The sequence below is a fragment of the Ambystoma mexicanum genome, chromosome 8 (assembly GCF_040938575.1).
Source record: "Ambystoma mexicanum isolate Mex_15411 chromosome 8, UKY_AmexF1_1, whole genome shotgun sequence".
Classification (NCBI taxonomy): Eukaryota; Metazoa; Chordata; class Amphibia; order Caudata; family Ambystomatidae; genus Ambystoma; species Ambystoma mexicanum.
Window position 1 is genome coordinate 437,069,536 of NC_090929.1, and position 16,617 is coordinate 437,086,152.

The following is a 16,617-nucleotide window of genomic DNA, read 5'->3' on the forward strand; positions in this document are numbered from 1 at the left end:
GGGCACCCAAGACTATGTTAAGGTCCCACATCGGGTGCGGTCTCTTGCTGGGCGGGTAGAGCCTTGTGAGTCCCGTCAGATGTTTCTTGATGATAGGGTTGGAGGAGGAGAAAATGCCTTCCTCCGAGTTCCTGTAAGCCCCAATGGCTGCGAGGTATGTGCGGCAAGTGTCCACCTGCACGCCTGAGTGGGCGAGGTGCGCCGAAAAGGAGAGCACGTCGTCCAAGGTGCACGCCAGGGGGTCGATTCTTGTGCCAGAAGATGCGCTGGGCCCGTTGGGAGGTGAATCAGGGGCACTTCTGAGAGACTGAGAAGATCCGAAAACCATGGCCTAGCCGGCCACCATGGAGCTATTAGAATGATGAAGAGTTGGCGAGACTCCTTGATTTTGCCAATTACCCTGTGGATCAGGGGAGTGGGTGGAAAGGCATAGGCCTTCATGCCGGTCCACTGGAGGTGAAATGCATTGCCCAGAGAGCCAGGGTCCTGACCTTGCCAGGATGCAAACTGGGGACACTTCTTGTTGTGCCAGGTGCAAAGAGATCCACCTGGGGCTGACCCCACCTGTTGAAAATCTCCAGAATAACGAGGTTGTTTAGCAGCCACTCATAATTGTCCGCTACCAGTCTGCTGAGCCTGTCCGCTTCCAGGTCGGATTCCCCCGGGAGGTGGACTGCCGTGAGGTAAATGTCGTTATCCAGGGCCCACTCCCACATGCTGATCGCCAGTCTGCACAGAGGGGATCTGGTACCTCCCTGCTTGTTGACGTAGTACATGCTGGTCGAGTTGTCTAACTGGAGGAGGACAACCTTGCCCCTGAGAAGTTGTAGGAAAGCCCTGAGCGCCAGCCAGATGCTGTTTAGCTCTAGCCAATTGATGTGGTATTCCTGCTCCTGACGAGTCCAGGTGCCGTGGACCGAGAGATGGTTCAGGGTGGCTGGCCAGCCCTCCAGCGAGGAATCCGTGGTGATGGTGGCCTGCGGAGTGGCTGGCCGGAAGGTCTTGCCCCTCCGTAGGTTGCAGTCTCTGACCACCAAGTCAGGCCCGGGTGGAGAAATGGAGGAACGTTGTTGCAAACGGATTGAGAGCCCCGCTCCTGGTTCCATGAGGGCACAAAGTGCAGCTGAATCCTCCTCATCCTTAGTCTCATGTGCGGAACAGCTAATAGGACTGCTGCCAGTAGACCCAGGAGATGAGGTCACTTCTCTGCTGAGGAAGTGGGCGGTGGCCCTCTTGATGGCCGAGATTCTGTCCTCCGACAGAAATACCTTCTCGGAGCAAGTGTCCCAGATGAGGCCCAAGAATGTCAGTGTGCGTAGGGTGCAGCTGTGACTTCTTGCGATTGAGCAAGAAGCCCAGATCGTGCAGTGTGTTCATAAGCGCATGGGAAGAGTGGTGACCACTTCCAGAGATGTAGCCCTGACGAGCCAGTCATCGAGGTATGGGTAGATGTGGAAGCCCTGCGCTCTGAGCAGGGCTGCCACTGCATTCATGAGCCTGGTAAAGACACTGGGGGGAGAGTTGAGGCCAAAAGGAAGGACCTTGTATTGAAAATGGTAGCCCATAATTCTGAACCGTAGGAAAGAACGATGGGGCTGCCAAATAGGGACGTGTAGGTACGCATCCTTCAGATCCAGGGAGCACATCCAGTCTCCCTTGTCCAATATCTCTGCTATAAAAGCTGGCATAACCATCTTGAATTTTTGGAGGGCTAAGGAGAGGTTGAGGGTGGACAGGTCCAGCACAACTCACAGGCCCGCCTGGTTCTTCTTCTGGATGGCGAACAAAGCCTTGCTGGGAGGCTGGTACTTCCTCCACTGCCTGGCTCTCTACGAGCGACTGGATCTCCGCCAAAAGAGTTGCTGTCCCAACCCGTGGGAGTGGAGGGGAGGAGGGAGGAGAGGCTGGGATAGGAAGACTGTAGCCCGTGAATACTACGGAGAGGATCCAGGGATCCGTGAAATTCTGGCACCAGAAATGTGCGTGGAGAGCAAGCCTGCCCCCCACCGGAGACATGTGGTCCTGAAGGGGCGTGTCATGCCTTCTTTCCCTCAGAGGCTGTCGCTGAGGAAGGGGACTGGAAAAAGCCCTTACTCCCACCGACCCCCCTTTTTTGTTGCTTGTGCCGGTTCAGAGACGGCGAGAAGTCCGGCTGCCTGGATCTGCGTTCCTGGAAGCCGCGGAACCCTCCATATGTACAAGCTCTTTCTGAGCGTTGCTGAGATTGAGTGTACGATTTGGGCGTGGTCTTTGTAAGGATGGATAAAGACTTAGCTGTTTGTGAGCTGTTTTTCTTCTTGTCCAGCTCTTCCTCCGTAGAGGAGCGGAAGATTGCCCCCCCCTCCTCGAACGGTAGATCTAGTATGCGTTCCTGGACATCCAGGTTGAAGTTTGTTGCCCGGAGCTGGGATGTTCTTCTCATGTCCGTGGCAATACAGATGGCACGGCCTGAGGTATCAATATGGGCCACTGTGGATTCCATGAGGTCATGCGTCACCAGCTTGGCCTCAGCTAGCCCCACCTTAAAGCGTGATTGGCACTGGGTGGGGAGTTCCGGAAGGAAGTCCGTAATTTCCCACCATAATCTTTGGTTGGCGGTTGCCAGCATGGCATCGGCGTTGGCTTGACGTAGCTGTAAAGAGGCATTGGAATAGCATTTCTTGCCATACGCCTCCAAGATCCTCTCCTCCTTGCCTACCAGCGCTGCAGAGGAAGAGGCTGAGGGCAACTGGGGCTTGGAGTATAGTGATGCTGCAGCGATCACCGAGGAGTGTGGCTGAGGATGGGCCGAAAGCAAGAGTGTATCCCCCTCCATCTGCCTGTGCTTGGTGTTTAGGCCTCAATTGGCCGGCTGGGTTGAGTAGGGTTTGAGCCAACCCTTCTTGGCCAGGGAGACTACATCGGTCTGCATTGGAATCCCCAATTTGGCAGAGGGGCGTCATGTGAGGACTTCTGCCACAACCCCCTCCGCCGGCTGCTCGACCTCGGGTTGGGGTAGGCTCAGATACTCCGCCAGGCCAGCAAGACGTTCATTGAAGGCCCTGGCTGAGGATGGCATGTCCGGATTCTCCTCCTCATCTGTATCCTGCGGGTCTGGAGGATCATGTGGAGGAGGAGGAGTAGTTGGTGCCGGAGTCCTGGGTACAGGGACCGCAGCCAGAGGAGGCGGCTGCACTGGGGCCTGGGGGCACGATGGAGGTGACTGTGGTGCTGCTAGCATGGCGGGAATTACTTCCCTGATAGCGTCTTTGAGGATAACGCCCATCCGGTTTGACTTCATGAGGCAGAGGAACCTCTCGAAGAAAACCTCCCCACTGACTGAAGTGGTGGCAGGGGGTGCTGACGGGGTAGCTGGGGGCTGCTGCGGCCGCTGCATACCCTCTCCATACCGATGTAAAGGAAAGCTGCCCTGCGCGTAAGAGGAGTAGGCTGTAGGCCACGTACCTAGTTGAAGCCAGTCCCACCTTGATACACGTTCTTCACAGATTTCCTGGAATGGTGTCGGATGGGTGCCTCTTTCTGGCGCAGAGGCCATTTTGTCGGGCTGCCTGTCACATGCCAGCGATGTGTTGCTCGGCCCGCTGGTCCCCGCCTCCTCCAGGACTCTTGTGTGTGGATCACGAGGTCTACCCTGCTCCTCGGGCCTAGGCCCGGTAGGTGTGACACCCTCTACCCGGGGGTCGGTAGAGCTGCGTTTAGGCGCCTCCTCGGACGTGCTGCCAGTATTAGGACGTAGCCCCTCACCCATGGTGCTGGTACAAGGGCAGAGCCACTCGGGTGAAGACCTGGTAAAAGAACCTTCTGGTCCCTCAACACTGTCACCGGAAGGATCCAAGGATCCCTCGGCCCGAAGGCCGGTAGCTGGAGCAGCCTCGGAGCAAGCGCTGGTAGAAGGACCTGACCGGTACCTCCCGCGCGGGAGAGGCCCTGGGAAGGCATCTCCATTGCAGAGTGCGATGGAGAATATCGGCCCTACCTTGGGCCTGGTTCGATGTTTCACAAAGTTCTTGAGATCCTCTGGAGGCGACTTCTGGAAGAGCTCCCTCTACCTGGCTAGTCTGTTCTTCAGCGCTTTCGAGGACAGCGAGTCACACGTTGAACAAGATTGCCAACCGTGGTCTGGGCCAAGGCAACGTAGGCAGAGGGCGTGGGGGGTCTGAAGTTGAGAAGAGCCTGTTGCAGGATGGATACCTGCTGAATCCTGTAGAAGCCGACATGCACCGGGTGGAGCGTGAAGCCTGAGGACCGAGTACATGTATGATAAAAAGAGAAAAAAGAAGACAAAGAGAAGTATCTGCGCGTGGAATTACATGGCCGAACCCAAACCCAGGAGCAATGGTGAATTCAGCCTGTTCCTGTTGACCGGGAAAAGGGGACTAGGATGTGGCGCCGGAGGGCGGAGTCAGGGCAGCGCATGCTCCCTGGCCCGCACCCCTGCGTGCCTCTAAATTTAAAAGGGAAGAAGGATTTTTCGGGTGAAAAAGGTTCCGTCTCCCGTCCCTTGGAAGGGACGCCCATATAGTATGGAGGAAAGGGGACAGGACCTAAGAGTATAAAGTGTTACAAAGGATGATGTGTACACTGGAATACCTTTTGCTTACCCCAGGTCTAATCTGCGAGTCTTCTTGTGAGTTGGGACTCTGCATTGAGAGCACCATGAGAATGCAAGCCCTGGAGTAGATCACGGATTGGAACTAAAATAAAAGTGTGCTCCAGTGAAGAGGAAAAAAACAACATGGTATATGAATACAGCAGAAACTAGACTTAAGTGAGCAAGTGCAGTTCCTGAAAGCAACAGAAGTCAGGCTGCCTGGTCACCATTATGCTTGCACCCAAATCCAAGATGGCAGAGAACCTACTTGGCAGAAGCCATGGAAGAATAATAATAATACAACTGTTACAGCTGCCATAAAATCTACAAATGTCAGTGGCCCCTCTCTATACCTAGCCTCCCCCATGATACCTAAGAACCTACCTACAGGAACAAAGACCTAAAAGGATTTTTAGGCATGTATCTCTATCTTTTCTGAGTTTCTAGGAAGGGTTCAAGGTTTTACCACCAAGTTCATATGCTTTTGTTTAACCCTCAGCTGATCATATATTTATCATATAGCCAATGGCTTTCTCCAATCGTATTGGTAAAACGGTACCACGTCCTTTCATCACAGGATGTTTTTTCGCTGATTTTTTTTCTTCCAAAAAACCCATCAAATTTTTTAGGTGGGTTAATAAATTACATGGTTTATAGTCATAATGTCGAAAAAAAAATGTCGACAAACAAAAATGTCGAAAAAAAATGTCGAAAACAATAATGTCGACATCCTATACATATAATGTAAAGAGTCATTTTTTAGAAAAAAAAATGTCGACAAAAAAATGTCAATTAGAACTATCAACACCTCACCCAACACCCCCCTGCCACCCCCCACACCCCCACCACCCTCTCACCCCTCATACTCAACACATTCTAATTATATATTTATTTATTTATATATTCAATAAATACATAAAAAAAGAGTATCATTTACTATGGGGGGGTCCCCCCAACCCCCCTCACCCAACACCCCCCTGCCACCCCCCCACACCCCCCCACCACCCTCTCACCCCTCATTCTCAACACATAGTAATTATATATTTATTTATTTATTCAATAATTAAATAAATAAAAATAGTATCATTTACTATGGGGGTGTCCCCCCCACCCCCCTCACCCAACACCCCCTGCCACCCCCAAACCCCCCACCACCCTCTCACCCCTCATACTCAACACATTTTAGTTATATATTTATTTATCTATTTATACAATAAATAGAAAATTTCGAAAAAATATCGAAAAAATGTCGACATTATTGTTTGTCGACATTATTTTTTTCGACATTAATTTTTCGAAATTTTGACTGTCGACATTTTTGGTGTCGACATTATGACTGCCCACCAAATTACATATATGGGGTGTGGGTGTTTGGGAATAAATACAAATTAAAGAAAATGGGAGGTTTGGGGGGGAACCCCCCTGTTACGAGGAAAAGGGCATCAGGCCCTTGAAGGGGAAAGTGAAAGTACGCAGGACAGTGGGAGGGGCGGGAGGAAGGGAGAGGGAGAGGCGAGAGAAGCCAGTTTGTAAAATAATAAAGGAGAGTGAAGACGTGCCTGGCGTCCGTGTTTTATTATTTGTACGGATGGGCCCAAGTACTATACAACAACTGGCGACGAGAAGCGAAGCCCACGCCACCGTTCCGTGAGGAGGGGACGCGTGCACAGAGATGGCAAGGAGAGCCGTAGCAAGGAAGCGAAGGAGGTGGTGTGCGGCACCGACGAGGGAAGGATGCCCAGCGGAGCTGCGGGTGCAGAGGATCCAGGGAGAAAGAAGACGCCCAGCAGAGTGGCCAGCAAGATACACCGGTGAAGCCCTGGTGAACAGAGGGACTCAGCGGACCCGGGGACCAGGCTGCGGTAACCCAGGACGAGCCTGTGAACCTGCCGGCGCGGACGGCCGAGCAGCCAGGAAGAAGAGGAGGCCCAGCAGAGCGACGGGCAGGAGTGAGTCCGGATCTGAGCAGAGGACGCCCAGCAGGACCATACCGTAACAGCGGGGAGACTCAGAAACCACGTGGAGCAGTAGCAGCCTACGTGAGGAGGTACGGCGGCAAACAGAGGGGCGGGCACGTGAGAAGAGGAATGCATGCCACTTGAAAGCGAGGATCAGCAAAGACTAGTCACAAAACACCCTAATCAGGCCACTTGAAAGCGAGGAAAGAAAAAAAAAAAGATATATATATACATATATATACTAACGTAGAAATATCACTAACAACAAGGTCACTTGAAAGCGAGGACCAGTAAAGACTGCAGAGGAAGCAGCAGCCGACATGAGAAGGTACGGCAGCAAACAGAGGGGCGGGCACGTGTGAAGAGGAATGCATGCCACTTGAAAGCGAGGATCAGCAAAGACTAGTCACAAAACACCCTAATCAGGCCACTTGAAAGCGAGGAAAGAAAAAAAAAAATAGTATATATATATATATATATAAATATATATATATATATATATATATATATAAAAAACGTGTTGAAAGCGAGGACCAGTAAAGACTGCAGAGGAAAGAGATAAATAAAGCCACTTGAAAGCGAGGACTACTCAGATGAAAATCACCAGCACAGAAATAATCACATCAACAAGGCCACTTGAAAGCGAGGATCAGTAAGGATCACCAAATAACGGCAAATCCTATCAACAAATGCACGTAAAGGTGGGGACATTCCAACAAAAAAAAAGGAAGAAGAAGAACACACCACTAGAACACGAGGACCACACCACATCACGCGCACGACGGAGCATAAACCCACCAACCACAAAGGAATCGGCTCATCCTAACCAAACCTCAAAATGTCACACTCGGGAAACGCTGCAGGTGATGGCGCTGCACCACCCGCACCTGCCGTAGCCCCCACGAACCCAATATCATTTCTACGTCGTCCAAACCCCTTCCCACTGTAACCCCAAGAAAATCAAGGCCAGAGATGGGAGGATGGATGAATTTGAAGAATTCATGAGAGCCGTGGGAAACAAAGATGCGCCAAACAAGCTGGACATCTTCACCAACCTAGTCGGTAAGGACATCAAGAGCGTCATTAAAGCGATCCCGCCCACAGAGAGAACAATTTACCAGAAACTCATTGATGCTATCAACAGTCGCCTAGTCATCATACCAAACAGAGATTATGAACAATACATGTTCAACCAGTGCACCCAGGCACCCCACGAGACAATAGGACAATTCACATTACGGCTTCAGAGGAAAATAACATACTGCGACTTCGCAAACTTCAACGATGATGAAGACATCCGGCTACGAGTAATAGAAGGGTGTATGTCCTCCCAGTTTCAGAAACACCTACTAAAGAAGCCCCTTCCCCTGCAAGAGATAGCAGAACTGGCAAGGGTTTACAAGCGCATAGATGTCCAAGCAGCAAACATTGAAATCCCAAAGAAGTTGGACACAGTAGCGGCCATCACCGCCAATCCGCAAGGGCAGGCCCGCCAGTATGGCACCTCATCCCGACAAGACTCATGGAATTCAGCACAGCGAACCCAACCTGAGAGACACTGCTACCACAGTGGGTTTGAATTCCCCCACAAAGGACAGTGCCCAGCAATCGGCCAGATGTGTATGATATGCGGCCGGAAAATCACTTCCAGAGCATGTGCCAGGAAAGAACACCACAACTGCCGGCCTACAGACCTCCGAATCAGCTGACACCAAACAGACCATATGAACCGCCGAGACCACTGAACCCGCGACCATACCCCGAGATGGACAACACCAGCAACAACATTTCCAGAAATACCCCACACCCCGGATTCATCAGAGCAGTAGAAAACCTGCAAATGGAACCAGCAAATGAAGCATATCATAATCAAGAATAGATCTACCACGTACAGACGGTCCCGGAGGAAGATCTAAGAAGGGAATTCAATGCCCTGGATCCATACAAGAACCCTCCCATCGAAGAACAACCATCAGAGATGGAAAAGTACCCGGAATACGACCGTTACAGCAGGAAATGTGTCCGGCTCATATCTGACTCATCTGATGACAGCGTTGCGCCCAGAGTGATAATCCACCTGGGAGGGGCCAACACACCGTTCCTGATCGACACAGGTGCAACGGTCAACATAATGAACCAGAAAACATATGAGGCACTTGTCAAGGAATACCCCCTACAACCTTCTCAGACCCACATCTTCCAATGGGGCGCAACCCTACCACTCACATCCAAGGGCCAGTTCCTGTGTGATCTAGTACACAGGGGAAGAAGGGTGCCAGTAATGATCCACGTCATCCATAGCCCAGTGACAGGGAGATGCCTCCTAAGCTATGAAACAGCCATTGCTCGGCACCTAATAGACATTCGCTATGACCAGTCGGAAACGATTCATGGGTTCCCACCAAACGTGTAATCCATACGGGCCATATCCCAGAAGGAACTCAACCTTGAGTCATTGAGAGACACGTTTCCCAACCTGTTCAGGGGCGTTGGCATGTTGAACGACACGGTAATCAAACTACACATCGACCCCAACGTGTGGCCCATACCTCAACACCCCAGAAGAATCCGGTTTCACTTACAAGCCAAGGTGATGCACGAGTTGCAGCTACTCCTCGACAACGACATCGAGAGGGCAGAAGGACCCACCCCGTGGGTGTCCCACTGGTAGTTGTCCCCAAGGCAGACGGGCGCCTTCACCTCTGCGTCGACATGAGAATTCCCAACACGGCCATCCAACGGGAGTGACACCCAGGACCAAACAATGAGGACATGCTGGTGAGGCTCACCTAGGCCACCAGGTTTTCGAAACTGACCTTAACCAAGGTTACCACCAGCTAGTGAACGATCCTGAGTCGAGATCAATAATAACCTTCACGACTCACAAAGGACTATTCCGCTACAAGAGGCTGAACTTCGGAATCTCGTCAGCGGCTGAAATATTCCAAGGGACCATCTGTAGATTAATCAGCCCAGTGACCAACGCTTTCAACTACAGCGACGGCATCTTAGTCTTTGGAGTGACACAGGACCAACATGACGAGGCACTGAATCAGGTATGCCGCATCCTCCAAGAAGCTGGCCTCACTCTCAATGGTCCTAAGTGTGAAGTCAACAAACACAGCCTGTGCTTTTTTTTCTCAGACCAAGGCATCTATTACGCTCACCTGGTTCCCACAGGGGCGTCGATCGGACCCGGACAGCTGCGGTCTCCACCAACGTGATGCGTAGTGCTGAGATGACTGTATGGACTGGCCCGCCTAATCTCGTCTGCTTGATCCGTAGAAGTATTCTCCTGCAAGTGGAGAAAAGGATTTAGCCACCCGTGGATTTTAGTGATGGCCCCCTCCCACTGTTCTCGTTCTCCCCTCTTTTCACCTCCGATATTCCCTTTTAGTAACCTCACCTTATGTTTTAAAATGATGAGCTCTCCATCCTGCATGGCATGCAGGGGCGCGTAGATACCAGTTACTTCACTGGTTTGAAGGTGCATGAGGAGTTCCAGAGGAATATTGACTCCGGGGTTTATAAAGTTCAAAGAGTTCAATATGTCCGATGTTCACTCTTATTCCATTCCCTTGTTGAATTGCAACTGGTTCAAAAGAATATTGCCTGGAGGCAGCTCATGGCGTTCAGGTAAGAGTCTGTATTACCCAACACTGTGCGGTAAAATTTGCATGAGTTTAACTTGTTCTTTTCTCCCTTTATAGGTGCGGCAAATGAAGATGAGACGTATTAAAGGGTAATGCCTCCGGTGGTAAATCAGGTAAGCCTATGGTGGTAAGAGATTGTATTTGTCGGCTCTATTGGCTCACCTTGTTGTTTCTTTTGTTTTCCCCAGGTGTTGGAGTTCGGCGAAGAAAATGATGGAGGCAGCGCCGGATTGAAAAATGCTGTGAAGACTGGCGAGTATGGGGCAGCGCGGCGCTGCAGCTGGCGATGCGGCACGTGCAGAAATAATGTCCTTTTCAAGTTCGAAGACGTGATGGATCCGGAATCAGGTAAAGATTGAAATAATGTCGGTGTTCTAACCTTTCCTTCTTCTTTCCTCTTTTGCTAGGAGCTCTGGATTCAAGACGGGCGTGGCTGAAGACTGGATGCTAACTGCAGGCACGGTGAGCGTTACGCTGCTGGATGCAGAATAACACAAAGCGTGTGTTGCTGATCGGGCGTGGTTTAAATAGCCTCCAAAGTAGTTCCAGGTAAGAAGTTCCCCAGAACCACACCCGAGTAAAAAATAGTCCCTGTAACAAAATAGTCCCATCCAAGCCTCACGTTGGCTTGGATTCAGTTGCAGCATGGTCTGCATGAGGTAAGTAATGTCTGTGAGCCTGGCGCCTAAGGCACTGCTTTCTATTATGGGCCTGGTGCCTAAGGCACCAGGACTGAACCCAGACAGCCCCTAGCCGGGGCTGCTGGGGTTTTAATAAATATCTGGATGCCTGCTCCCGGGGCTGATGGGCTTGGTCCGGATGCCCGGGGGTAGGCATCATGACAGCGTCAGAGCAGATCCGGACAAAATCAGCGCCATAGTAAACCTAATGAGTCCGAAAGATGTGTCGGAACTGCGCTCATTCCTGGGCATGGCGGGATATTGTGCACAATATCTCCCCCACTACGCGACACTCACTAACCCCCGTCAACTGCTGAAGAAGGACCAACCGTTTATCTGGGAGGAACAGTGCTAACAAGCGTTCTCGGCAATAAAACAAGTACTGGCAACCAACCATCAACTAGCATATTTCTACCCTCAGTGGAACACAGAGATAACGTTAGACGCCAGCCCCATAGGCCTAGGAGCCATATTAGCCCAGACCAACCCACAACAAAATTCTGAAAAGCATGTGGTAGCATACGCCAGCCGGGCATTGAACTCTATTGAGCAAGCCTACTCTCAGGAACGGGAAAGCCTGGCCACAGTCTGGGCATGTGAAAAATGTCACCACTTCATCATTGGAAGGACCTTTGTACTCATCACTGATCACCAGGCCTTGCTAGCCCTATTCGGAAACCCCAAGATAAAGATACCGCCACTCATTGAACGTTGGGGCATCCACCTCCAGGAGTAAGACTATACCATCATCCACAAACCCGGAGGCGAAGCCAATACTGCAGACTACCTATCGAGGCATCTAGACAAGCCTTCAGATGCCGAGATGCAAGGTGAAGCAGAAGAATACATTGCATACCTGTCCCCGAACGCCCTTCCCCCCCGTGATCACGAAAAAACAGTTTGTGGAACGAAGCAGAGCTGACCCCACGATCAGAGCAGCCATCCAACTAACGAACACCAAAAGGTGGCGACAGGTAGCCATGGAACGCTTTGAACCAGGGGAAGGGGGGGGAAGCAGACAGGAGAGACCTAGCAAGAATGGTGAAGATACACAGTGAACTAGCCATGACAAACCAAGGAATGCTATTGAGAGGAAATCGACAGGTGGCCCCAAAAAGCCTCAGGGAACCCCTCGTCATGATTGCACATGAAGGACACAGAGGCATAGCAAATGCAAATAGATACTGCGCAACCAGCTCTGGTTCCCGCACATGGACGCCATAGTCGAGGACACATTGAGGCACTGTGATCCATGGCAGATAAACGTGGCGAGCTCACCCCCATGCCCACTCCAGACAGTACCCTTCCCAGAGGGACCGTGGCAACGAGTAGCACTTGACTTCTACGGCCCACTGGAAGAAGGAGGCTACCTCCTAGTGGCAATTGATGAATTTACTAGATTTCCTCTAGTAAAACACGTGCAGTCCACAGCCTCCCACCAATAAGTAGCTGTGGTCGACAAACTATTTACAGAATGGGGTGTCCCCAACATCATGAAAACCAACAACGGGGCCCCTTTCCAAGGACAGGAGTTCGGGAAGTTCGCAGCACACCTAGGGTTCCACCATCAGAGGAAGAGCCCGAAAACCAAGAGGCACCCGCTGAACCAACTGAGGACCCTCTGCCGCAGATGCCGGATTGCGACACACGCGGCCCGGCAGGCGGACCCCAGTGGTCATCGCAGAAGCCCGCTCACCTCATTGAAGAAATATAGGCCCGGAACTTCCATGATAAGTAAGGGGGGGATGTTACGAGGAAAAGGGCACCGGGCCCTTTAAGGGGAAAGTGAAAGTACGCAGGGGAGTGGGAGGAAGGGAGGGGGCGAGACGAGAGAAGCCAGTTTGTTAAATAATAAAGGAGATTGAAGACATGCCTGGCGTCCGTGTTTTATTGTACGGATGGGCCCAAGTACTATGCAACACCCCCCCAAAAATAATTAAAAGAAAATTAGATGGGTTTTTCGTAAAAATAATCGTGGTAAAGAACCCTGCGAAAAAACATCCCGCAATGAAATGACATGGAACCGGTAAAACAACCGTATTGGTTGGGAGCTGGCAATTTTATACAGGCTTTCCAAAAGTCAATACGCTTTCTCAGTTTGATGCCCATCCTATACCTTGTGTAGAGGAAACCAATATAGAAAATTGAAACTTTTCTGGCTATATCAACTTTAAATATCAAAAACGTTTACTGGCAGGTCCAACTAGCTGCAAAGGATACATAGAAACCTGTCTTTTCCACTCCTGAGGGATTTTTTCAATGCACTGTATCACCCTTTGTGTTGCAAGGAGACCCTACATCTTTCCAGCGGCTTATGGATGCAGTTTTAATGCTGTATTGGAAATTTGCAAGAGCCTCAAAAGAGGACATGATCATCCAAAGCAAAACATAGGATTATCACATGATACATATCTAGCTGATGGGCCAGGATTAACAAGCAAGTTTAACGGCCACTCCCGTGAAATGTTGCCTGGCCCACTTCACCATAAAATATTTGGGTGTTTGTGTTGAAAATGGTCCAGAAAACCCCAGGCTGCAAAGATAGATGCAGTCTAAGAACTTAATTGCAAGCCTTTTTAGGGTTCATCAGGTATTAAAAGAGGTTTATTTCTAACATATCCACTGTAGTGGGATCCCTTACTGAGGAATTGAGCCTAGGTGTGTTTTCTCCTGTCTTTTAAAATTTGCATCGTATCAGTATTTAAAAAATGGCACAGTCTCAGTACCTCAAATTGCATTGTGAAACCTAGGCCTTTCTCCCTCTCTTCAGTATTCTCAAACTTAGGTGTGTTTTCGCCTGTCTTTTTGCAATAGTTCCTAAATTCTGAGTTTCGTCGTCTTGTCCAATTGCTCAACTGTCTTGCCTCTCGCTCTCTCATCTGCTTGCACCCTGCCCTGTGTTCCTTCCCTAGTGTTCTCCCCTTCCCTCTCCCTTCCCTCTCTCTCCTCTCCCCTTCTACTGCATGGTGCTCTCTGTCTCTCCTATTTAATGTAACTGCTTCTCTATTGACCATCCTGCCCTCCTCATTAAATCTGGTAGGAAGAAGTTTAAAAAGGACATCCTGGTCTCCAACCCAGGCCTCCCTATTGCTGACACCTATACCAGTGCCTCCTCCAGGCAAACTTTCACCGACATCCTCTTTGTCGTTCCCTCACCTGACCTACGGACCCTACATATGGTCTCTGTGCTCTCTCCTTTCTCTTCTTCTCCCATTAATGGTGGCACCCGGCGGGATGCCCTCCTGACCTGTGTCCACTCTTCTAAGGTCATCATTAATGTTTATGTGAATGGCACCGTCCTGGTCCAAGGCCCTCAGGCCAACCTTCACCTCTTCGTCAGATGCTTACCACGCCTCATCAATTTCCCTTCCCCTTCTGTCCCCTCTCCCCCCAACACAGCCTCCTAGCCTCCCCTTGCTGCCTCCTCCTCAGCTACCTTGCCCTCTCCTTCCCTCTCTGCCACCCCTCAGGCTCCTTCTACACCTCTGCAGGGCGTACCTCCGATTTGTACCCCTCCCCGGAAGTCCTTCAAGGATGGCAACCTTCTCCATATTGCCACTCTTAACTCTCGCTCAGCTGTCAAACATTCATCTGACATCTGCCGCCTTCTGGAGGAACTTGATCTTGATGTCCTCGGTCTCACTGAGACATGGTTCACGGCCAGCTCGGTCACAAGCTTTGACACGCTACTCCCTGACGGCTACAAGATCCTCTCTGCACCAGGCCCAACCACTTCGGAGGGGGTGCAGCCCCGATCTTCCGCGAGTGGATTCCTGCCTCTGTCATTCTTAGGCAGGCCTACTCCTCCTTTGAGTGCCTCGTCTGCAGGCTCTCTCTCTCCCCTTGCCATTCCCTTACTGTGGCTACTATCTATTGGCCACCTGGTCAGATCTCCTCCCTCTCTGAGTGGGAAGACCTCTCCTCTTCACTCTTGGTCTCGACCACTCAACTCCTCCTTCTTGGAGACTTCAACATCCACCTGGATGCCTCCTGTCCTCCCTCTGGACTCTTTCGTGACCTCTGTGACTCGCTCTCACTCTCTATTCTTCCCTCTGGCCCGACTCACTCTGCAGGGCACACCCGGGATGTTCTGATCTCCTCCGACCTTCCCCTTTCTGTCCCACTCACCACTCCTCTCTCCTGGAGTGATCACTTTCTCCTTTCCTCCCATCTCACCCTCTCTACCCCTCAGGCCAAGCCACTTCCATCACTGCCACCCACCTTCTCGATCATCCTACCCATGAAGCGCGTGTCAGATGAGGCTTTCGCCGCCACTTTCTCACCCCCCGTCCCCCTTTGGCTGACTCTCACCCTGACACAGCCCTTTCCCTGCTCCACTCTGCTATATCTGATACTCTTGATATTCTTGCCCCTGTCATGAGAATACGCCTGAAGCCCAAAGCTAAGTGCAACTCCTGGTACGACTCAGACCTCATCACCCTTAAACGCAAGTGCAGGGTGGCCGAGAGGAAATGGTGTGCTTCATGTACATCCTCTGACAAACTGGCCTGCCGCCTGCTTCAAAGGCAATACCGGCTCTCTGTCCTCACCAAGAAGAGAGCTCTTATCTCTGCGGCATCCAACAACTCGGCTGAACTCTTTAAAATCTGCAAGGAACTGGACAATCCTGCCACAGTCTCTACCTCTCCTATCCCTTCCCAGGCCCTCTACACGGCACTGGCTTCTCACTTCATCTCTAAAACTCAGGACATCCTGTCCTCACTCTCCTCCTCTCTCCTCCCTCCCTCTACTCCCTGCTCTTTCTCAGGCCCTTCTGCAGCCACCTCTCCTCCCTCCTTCTCTGCCTTTCCCCTGTTCTCCGCAGACAAGGTTTCTAGACAAGTCTGATCTATGAAAGTCTCATCAAAACAGGTTCACCCCTGTTCCTCCAAAACCATCAAGGACCACATTGACTACCTGGCTCCTGCCCTGGCTGAATTCTGCAACCACTCCTTCGCCACTGCAGTTTTCCCATCCCCCCGAAGCACTCCCTTGTGCACCCTCTTCTTAAGAAACCCTCTGCCGACCCCTCCTGCCCGGCTAACTATCGTCCAATCTCCATCACTCCCTTCATGGGCAAACTTCTAGAAAAACTGGCCATCTCCCAGCTTAATATCTACACTGCATCTGTTGGTTGTCTTCATGACCATCAGTCTGGCTTCAGAGCTGCCAGAAGCACGGAAACTGCTCTCCTGAACATCCATGAAGACCTGCTCTCCAACCTTGATTCTAACATCCCCTGTGTCCTCACCTTGCTTGATCTCTCTTCTGTCTTTGACACTGTCAACCATGCCATCCTGCTCAAATGTCTCTGTGATAACCTGGGTATCACCGGTCAGGCCCTGGCGTGGCAGACTTATTTCCTCTCTGACCGACCCTCCCAGGTCCAACTTGGGTCCTTCCTCTCTGCTATCTTTTTTTTCTACCTGTGGTGTACCCCAGGGGTCTAAACCTCTCTCCCTGGCTGTTCAACCTATACTTGGCACTTCTTGCCCACTGCATTGCTGCTCTCTCCCCCAACTTTCAGTGCTATGCGGATGACACTCTGCTCATTTTCAGGCTACCTTCGGCCACCTCTTCTCCGTCTCTCATCTCTGACTGTCTGTCTGCTATCCACGAGTGGTGTGCCGCCAATGATCTCTGCCTTAATGCCAGTAAGACTGAGATTCTCTTCATCGGCACGCCCGCTCCCTCCTTTCCTGTCACTCTCTGGCCGGCCTCTCTTGGCCCGCCTC